Below are 7,450 nucleotides of genomic sequence, written 5' to 3'. Positions count from 1 at the left end.
TTAACAAAAAGTTTATAATTTTTCTAAAACTAAAAGCATAAAGAATTAAAAACTAAAGCAAAAAACAAAAGAAAATAAATAAAGCAACAAAAAAACAAAAAAATTCCACCTACTGGGCCCCCACGGCACTAGAAACCCATCCAAGGGCCAGGATTCAGGCCCGTAGGAGGCCCAGTAGGCCCACAGGCATAGCAGTGACAATTAGGCCCGTAAGCCTGCAATGGAGAGGAGCTCGAGACGGGTGCGACAGTGGGGCTTATAAACCACTGCGCACCCCTCTCAACTAGCGAGGTGGGACTAAACTTTCGACGCAGCAGCCGCACAAGGCCTCTGGTCCCGGTTGGTGCCACCAAACGGGACTAAAGGGGGCCATTGGTCACGGTTCGTGGCACAAACCGTGACCAATGCCCCCCTTTAGTCCCGGTTGGTGCCACCAACCGAGACCAAAGGCCGCCGCTTCCCGCCCTTTGGGCTGCTGAAAAGAGGCCTTTGGTCTCGGTTGGTCGAGGGTTGAGAACTAGTTTAGGGGGTCGAGGGAAGAAGGGGAAGAAGAGGAAGAAGAAGAGGGAGAAGAAGAGGAGAGGAAGAAGAGGAAGTCTTCTCCTCTATTCTTTCTTCTCTTCTTTCTTCTTCTTCTTCCTATATGTATTAGTTTTTTTATTTAGGTTGTTAATTAGTAGATATTAATTTTGTTCATATATGTATGGATGCATGTGATATGTATGTATGTATGCATGTATTGGGTATGTCGTTGTCGATATACCCCCTACCCGATAACTTCGACATGAGGGGGTCGAGAGGGTGTCTAGGGTTGTCAAGGGTTCGAGGGGTCCAGGATCGTCGAGGGTTCGAGGGGTAAGAACTCCTCTATTCTTTCTTCTCCTCTTTTTCTTCTTCTTCCTCTTCTTTTTTTTATCCTTGAAGCGTTGTCGAGGCCACCCCAAACCCTAGAGAAGCAGCGTCGAGGCCACTAATTAATATTAGTTCTACGTTTTTGCCACTAGTATATCCATCTGTCATGTTTGAATAATAATTGCCATGTTGTCAATATTTGTAGAAACTATGGACATCGCCCGAGACGAAGTACAAGAAGAGTTGTTGGGGGACATAATCGCACGAGAAAGTGATGCCATCTGCTCGTTGTTTCTCAACGAGACCGATGGTCTGGAAGTAGCTGATTATGATGGCTCCGGTGACCTAATGTCGGTGCAAGAAGGAGACCGTGAGGACGGCTCTGGTGACCCAATGCCGGTGCAAGAAGGAGACCGTGATGACGTCTCCGGTGACCGAACCGAGTCCGGCCAGGTATATATATTAGTTAAGCTTCTACTGAATAGCTAATTGATGCATTCATTGTTTTGGTATGTACACATATTAATTAAGTCTTTGTTCCTTTTTCTAGCCCTCCGGATCGAGCACAACTTCAGTAAAGAGACAAGGCCCGAAGAAAAAGTTGAGCTCGGATGAAAAGTTTGAGATCATAGCAATCGCGCCCGACAGCCATGTTGGGTTTCGTAGTAATTTCAAAAAAATTCCTACGCACACGCAAGATCATGTGATGCATAGCAACGAGGGGGGAGTGTGATCTACATACCTAGTAGATCGACAACGGAAGCGTTTGGTTGATGTAGTCGTACGTCTTCATGATCCGACCGATCAAGCACCGAAACTACGGCACCTCTGAGTTCGAGCACATGTTCAGCTCGATGACGATCCCCGGACTCCGATCCAGCAAAGTGTCGGGGAAGAGTTCCGTCAGCACGACGGCGTGGTGACGATCTTGATGCACTACAGCAGCAGGGCTTCGCCTAAACTCCGCTACAGTATTATCGAGGACTATGGTGGCTGGGGGCGCTGCACACGGCTAAGGAATAGATCACGTGGATCAACTTGTGTGTCTCTGGGGTGCCCCTGCCTCCGTATATAAAGGACCAAGAGGGGGAGGCCGGCCGGCCACATATGGCACGCCAGGAGGAGTCCTACTCCCTCCGGGAGTAGGACTTCTCCCCCAATCCTAGTTGGAATAGGATTCATGAGGTGGAAAAGAGAGAGAGAGAAGGAAGAGGGCGCCGGCCCCCTCTCTCCTTGTCCTATTCGGACTAGGGGGGAGGGGCACGCGGCCCAAGCCCTGGCTGCCTCTCCTCTTCTTCCACTATGGCCCATTAAGGCCCATATAGCTCCCGGGGGTTCCGGTAACCTCCCGGTACTCTGGTAAAATCCCGATTTCACCCGGAACACTTCCGATATCCAAACATAGGCTTCCAATATATCAATCTTTATGTCTCGACCATTTCGAGACTCCTCGTCATGTCCGTGATCACATCCGGGACTCCGAACAACCTTCGGTACATCAAAATGCATAAACTCATAATATAACTGTCATCGTAACCTTAAGCGTGCGGACCCTACGGGTTCGAGAACAATGTAGACATGACCGAGACACGTCTCCGGTCAATAACCAATAGCGGGACCTGGATGCCCATATTGGCTCCTACATATTCTACGAAGATCTTTATCGGTCAGACCGCATAATAACATACGTCGTTCCCTTTGTCATCGGTATGCTACTTGCCCGAGATTCGATCGTCGGTATTCCAATACCTAGTTCAATCTCGTTGCTGGCAAGTCTCTTTACTCGTTCTGTAATACATCATCCCGCAACTAACTCATTTAGTTGCAATGCTTGCAAGGCTTAAGTGATGTGCATTACCGAGAAGGCCCAGAGATACCTCTCCGACAATCGGAGTGACAAAACCTAATCTCGAAATACGCCAACCCAACATGTACCTTTGGAGACACCTGTAGTACTCCTTTATAATCACCCAGTTACGTTGTGACGTTTGGTAGTACCCAAAGTGTCCCTCCGGTAAACGGGAGTTGCATAATCTCATAGTTATAGGAACATGTATAAGTCATGAAGAAAGCAATAGCAACATACTAAACGATCGGGTGCTAAGCTAATGGAATGGGTCATGTCAATCAGATCATTCTCTCAATGATGTGATCCCGTTAATCAAATAATAACTCATTGTTCATGGTTAGGAAACATAACCATCTTTGATTAACGAGCTAGTCAAGTAGAGGCATACTAGTGACACTTTGTTTGTCTATGTATTCACACATGTATTATGTTTCCGGTTAATACAATTCTAGCATGAATAATAAACATTTATCATGATTATAAGGAAATAAATAATAACTTTATTATTGCCTCTAGGGCATATTTCCTTCAGTCTCCCACTTGCACTAGAGTCAATAATCTAGATTACACAGTAATGATTCTAACACCCATGGAGCCTTGGTGCTGATCATGTTTTGCCCGTGGAAGAGGCTTAGTCAACGGGTCTGCAATATTCAGATCCGTATGTATCTTGCAAATCTCTATGTCTCCCACCTGGACTAGATCCCGGATGGAATTGAAGCGTCTCTTGATGTGCTTGGTTCTCTTGTGAAATCTGGATTCCTTTGCCAAGGCAATTGCACCAGTATTGTCACAAAAGATTTTCATTGGACCCGATGCACTAGGTATTACACCTAGATCGGATATGAACTCCTTCATCCAGACTCCTTCATTTGCTGCTTCCGAAGCAGCTATGTACTCCGCTTCACATGTAGATCCCGCTACAACGCTTTGTTTAGAACTGCACCAACTTACAGCCCCACCGTTTAATGTAAACACGTATCCGGTTTGCGATTTTGAATCGTCCGGATCAGTGTCAAAGCTTGCATCAACGTAAACTTTTACGATGAGCTCTTTGTCACCTCCATATACGAGAAGCATATCCTTAGTCCTTTTCAGGTATTTCAGGATGTTCTTGACCGCTGTCCAATGATCCACTCCTGGATTATTTTGGTACCTCCCTGCTAGACTTATAGCAAGGCACACATCAGGTCTGGTACACAGCATTGCATACATGATAGATCCTATGGCTGATGCATAGGGAACATCTTTCATATTCTCTCTATCTTCTGCAGTGGTCGGGCATTGAGTCTTACTCAACTTCACACCTTGTAACACAGACAAGAACCCTTTCTTTGCTTGATCCATTTTGAACTTCTTCAAAACTTTGTCAAGGTATGTGGTTTGTGAAAGTCCAATTAAGCGTCTTGATCTATCTCTATAGATCTTAATGCCTAATATGTAAGAAGCTTCACCGAGGACTTTCATTGAAAAACTTTTATTCAAGTATCCTTTTATGCTATCCAGAAATTCTATATCATTTCCAATTAGTAATATGTCATCCACATATAATATCAGAAATGCTACAGAGTTCCCACTCACTTTCTTGTAAATACAGACTTCTCCAAAAGTCTGTATAAAACCAAATGCTTTGATCACACTATCAAAGCGTTTATTCCAACTCCGAGAGGCTTGCACCAGTCCATAAATGGATCGCTGGAGCTTGCACACTTTGTTAGCTCCCTTTGGATCGACAAAACCTTCTGGTTGCATCATATACAACTCTTCTTCCAGAAATCCATTCAGGAATGCAGTTTTGACATCCATCTGCCAAATTTCATAATCATAAAATGCGGCAATTGCTAACATGATTCGGACAGACTTAAGCATCGCTACGGGTGAGAAGGTCTCATCGTAGTCAATCCCTTGAACTTGTCGAAAACCTTTTGCAACAAGTCGAGCTTTGTAGACAGTAATATTACCGTCAGCGTCAGTCTTCTTCTTGAAGATCCATTTATTCTCAATTGCTTGCCGATCATCGGGCAAGTCAACCAAAGTCCATACTTTGTTCTCATACATGGATCCCATCTCAGATTTCATGGCTTCAAGCCACTTTGCGGAATCTGGGCTCACCATCGCTTCTTCATAGTTCGTAGGTTCATCATGATCTAATAGCATGACTTCCAGAACAGGATTACCGTACCACTCTGGCGCGGATCTTACTCTGGTTGATCTACGAGGTTCAGTAGTATCTTGTTCTGAAGTTTCATGATCATCATCATTAGCTTCCTCGCTAACTCGTGTAGGTGTCGCAGAAACAGTTTTCTGTGATGTACTACTTTCCAATAAGGGAGCAGGTACGGTTACCTCGTCAAGTTCTACTTTCCTCCCACTCACTTCTTTCGAGAGAAACTCCTTCTCCAGAAAGTTTCTGAATTTAGCAACAAAAGTCTTGCCTTCGGATCTGTGATAGAAGGTGTATCCAATAGTTTCCTTTGGATATCCTATGAAGACACATTTCTCCGATTTGGGTTCGAGCTTATCAGGTTGAAGCTTTTTCACATAAGCATCGCAGCCCCAAACTTTCAGAAACGACAACTTTGGTTTCTTGCCAAACCACAGTTCATAAGGCGTCGTCTCAACGGATTTTGATGGTGCCCTATTTAACGTGAATGCGGCCGTCTCTAGAGCGTATCCCCAAAACGATAGCGGTAAATCAGTAAGAGACATCATAGATCGCACCATATCCAGTAAAGTACGATTACGACGTTCGGACACACCATTACGCTGAGGTGTTCCGGGTGGCGTGAGTTGCGAAACTATTCCACAATTTTTCAAATGTACACCAAACTCGTAACTCAAATATTCTCCTCCACGATCAGATCGTAGAAACTTTATTTTCTTGTTATGATGATTTTCAACTTCACTCTGAAATTCCTTGAACTTTTCAAATGTTTCAGACTTATGTTTCATTAAGTAGATATACCCATATCTGCTTAAATCATCTGTGAAGGTGAGAAAATAACGATATCCGCCACGAGCCTCAATATTCATCGGACCACATACATCTGTATGTATGATTTCCAACAAATCTGTTGCTCTCTCCATAGTACCGAAGAACTGTGTTTTAATCATCTTGCCCATGAGGAACGGTTCGCAAGTACCAAGTGATTCATAATCAAGTGGTTCCAAAAGTCCATCGGTATGGAGTTTCTTCATGCGCTTTACACCGATATGACCTAAACGGCAGTGCCACAAATAAGTTGCACTCTCATTATCAACTCTGCATCTTTTGGCTTCAACATTATGAATATGTGTGTTACTACTATCGAGATTCAACAAGAATAGACCACTCTTCAAGGGTGCATGACCATAAAAGATATTACTCATATGAATAGAACAACCATTATTCTCTGATTTAAATGAATAACCGTCTCGCATCAAACAAGATCCAGATATAATGTTCATGCTTAACGCTGGCACCAAATAACAATTATTTAGGTCTAATACTAATCCCGAAGGTAGATGTAGAGGTAGCGTGCCGACTGCGATCACATCGACTTTGGAACCGTTTCCCACGCGCATCGTCACCTCGTCCTTAACTAATCTTCGCTTGATCCGTAGTCCCTGTTTCGAGTTGCAAATATTAGCAACAGAACCAGTATCAAATACCCAGGTGCTACTGCGAGCATTAGTAAGGTACACATCAATAACATGTATATCATATATACCTTTGTTCACCTTGCCATCCTTCTTATCCGCCAAATACTTGGGGCAGTTCCGCTTCCAGTGACCAGTCTGCTTGTAATAGAAGCACTCAGTTTCAGGCTTAGGTCCAGGTTTGGGTTTCTTCTCTTGAGTAGCAACTTGCTTGCCGTTCTTTTTGAAGTTCCCCTTCTTCCCTTTGCCCTTTTTCTTGAAACTAGTGGTCTTGTTGACCATCAACACTTGATGCTCCTTCTTGATTTCTACCTCCGCAGCTTTCAGCATCGCGAAGAGCTCGGGAATAGTCTTATTCATCCCTTGCATATTATAGTTCATCATGAAGCTCTTGTAGCTTGGTGGCAGTGATTGGAGAATTCTGTCAATGACACAATCATCTGGAAGATTAACTCCCAATTGAATCAAGTGATTATTATACCCAGACATTTTGAGTATATGCTCACTAACAGAACTGTTCTCTTCCATCTTGCAGCTATAGAACTTATTGGAGACTTCATATCTCTCAATCCGGGCATTTGCTTGAAATATTAACTTCAACTCCTGGAACATCTCATATGCTCCATGGCGTTCAAAACGTCGTTGAAGTCCCGATTCTAAGCCGTAAAGCATGGCACACTGAACTATCGAGTAGTCATCAGCTTTGCTTTGCCAGACGTTCATAACATCCGGCGTTGCTCCTGCAGCAGGCCTGGCACCCAGCGGTGCTTCCAGGACGTAATTCTTCTGTGCAGCAATGAGGATAATCCTCAAGTTACGGACCCAGTCCGTGTAATTGCTACCATCATCTTTCAACTTTGCTTTCTCAAGGAACGCATTAAAATTCAACGGAACAACAGCACGAGCCATCTATCTACAATCAACATAAACAAGCAAGATACTATTAGGGACTAAGTTCATGATAAATTTAAGTTCAATTAATCACATTATTTAAGAACTCCCACTTAGATAGACATCCCTCTAATCCTCTAAGTGATTACGTGATCCAAATCAACTAAACCATGTCCGATCATCACGTGAGATGGAGTAGTTTCATTGGTGAACATCATT

Source organism: Triticum urartu, chromosome 1A (genome assembly GCF_056163025.1).
Source record: "Triticum urartu cultivar PI428250 chromosome 1A, HENAU_Tu73, whole genome shotgun sequence".
Classification (NCBI taxonomy): Eukaryota; Viridiplantae; Streptophyta; class Magnoliopsida; order Poales; family Poaceae; genus Triticum; species Triticum urartu.
This window is presented reverse-complemented; position numbering follows the sequence as displayed.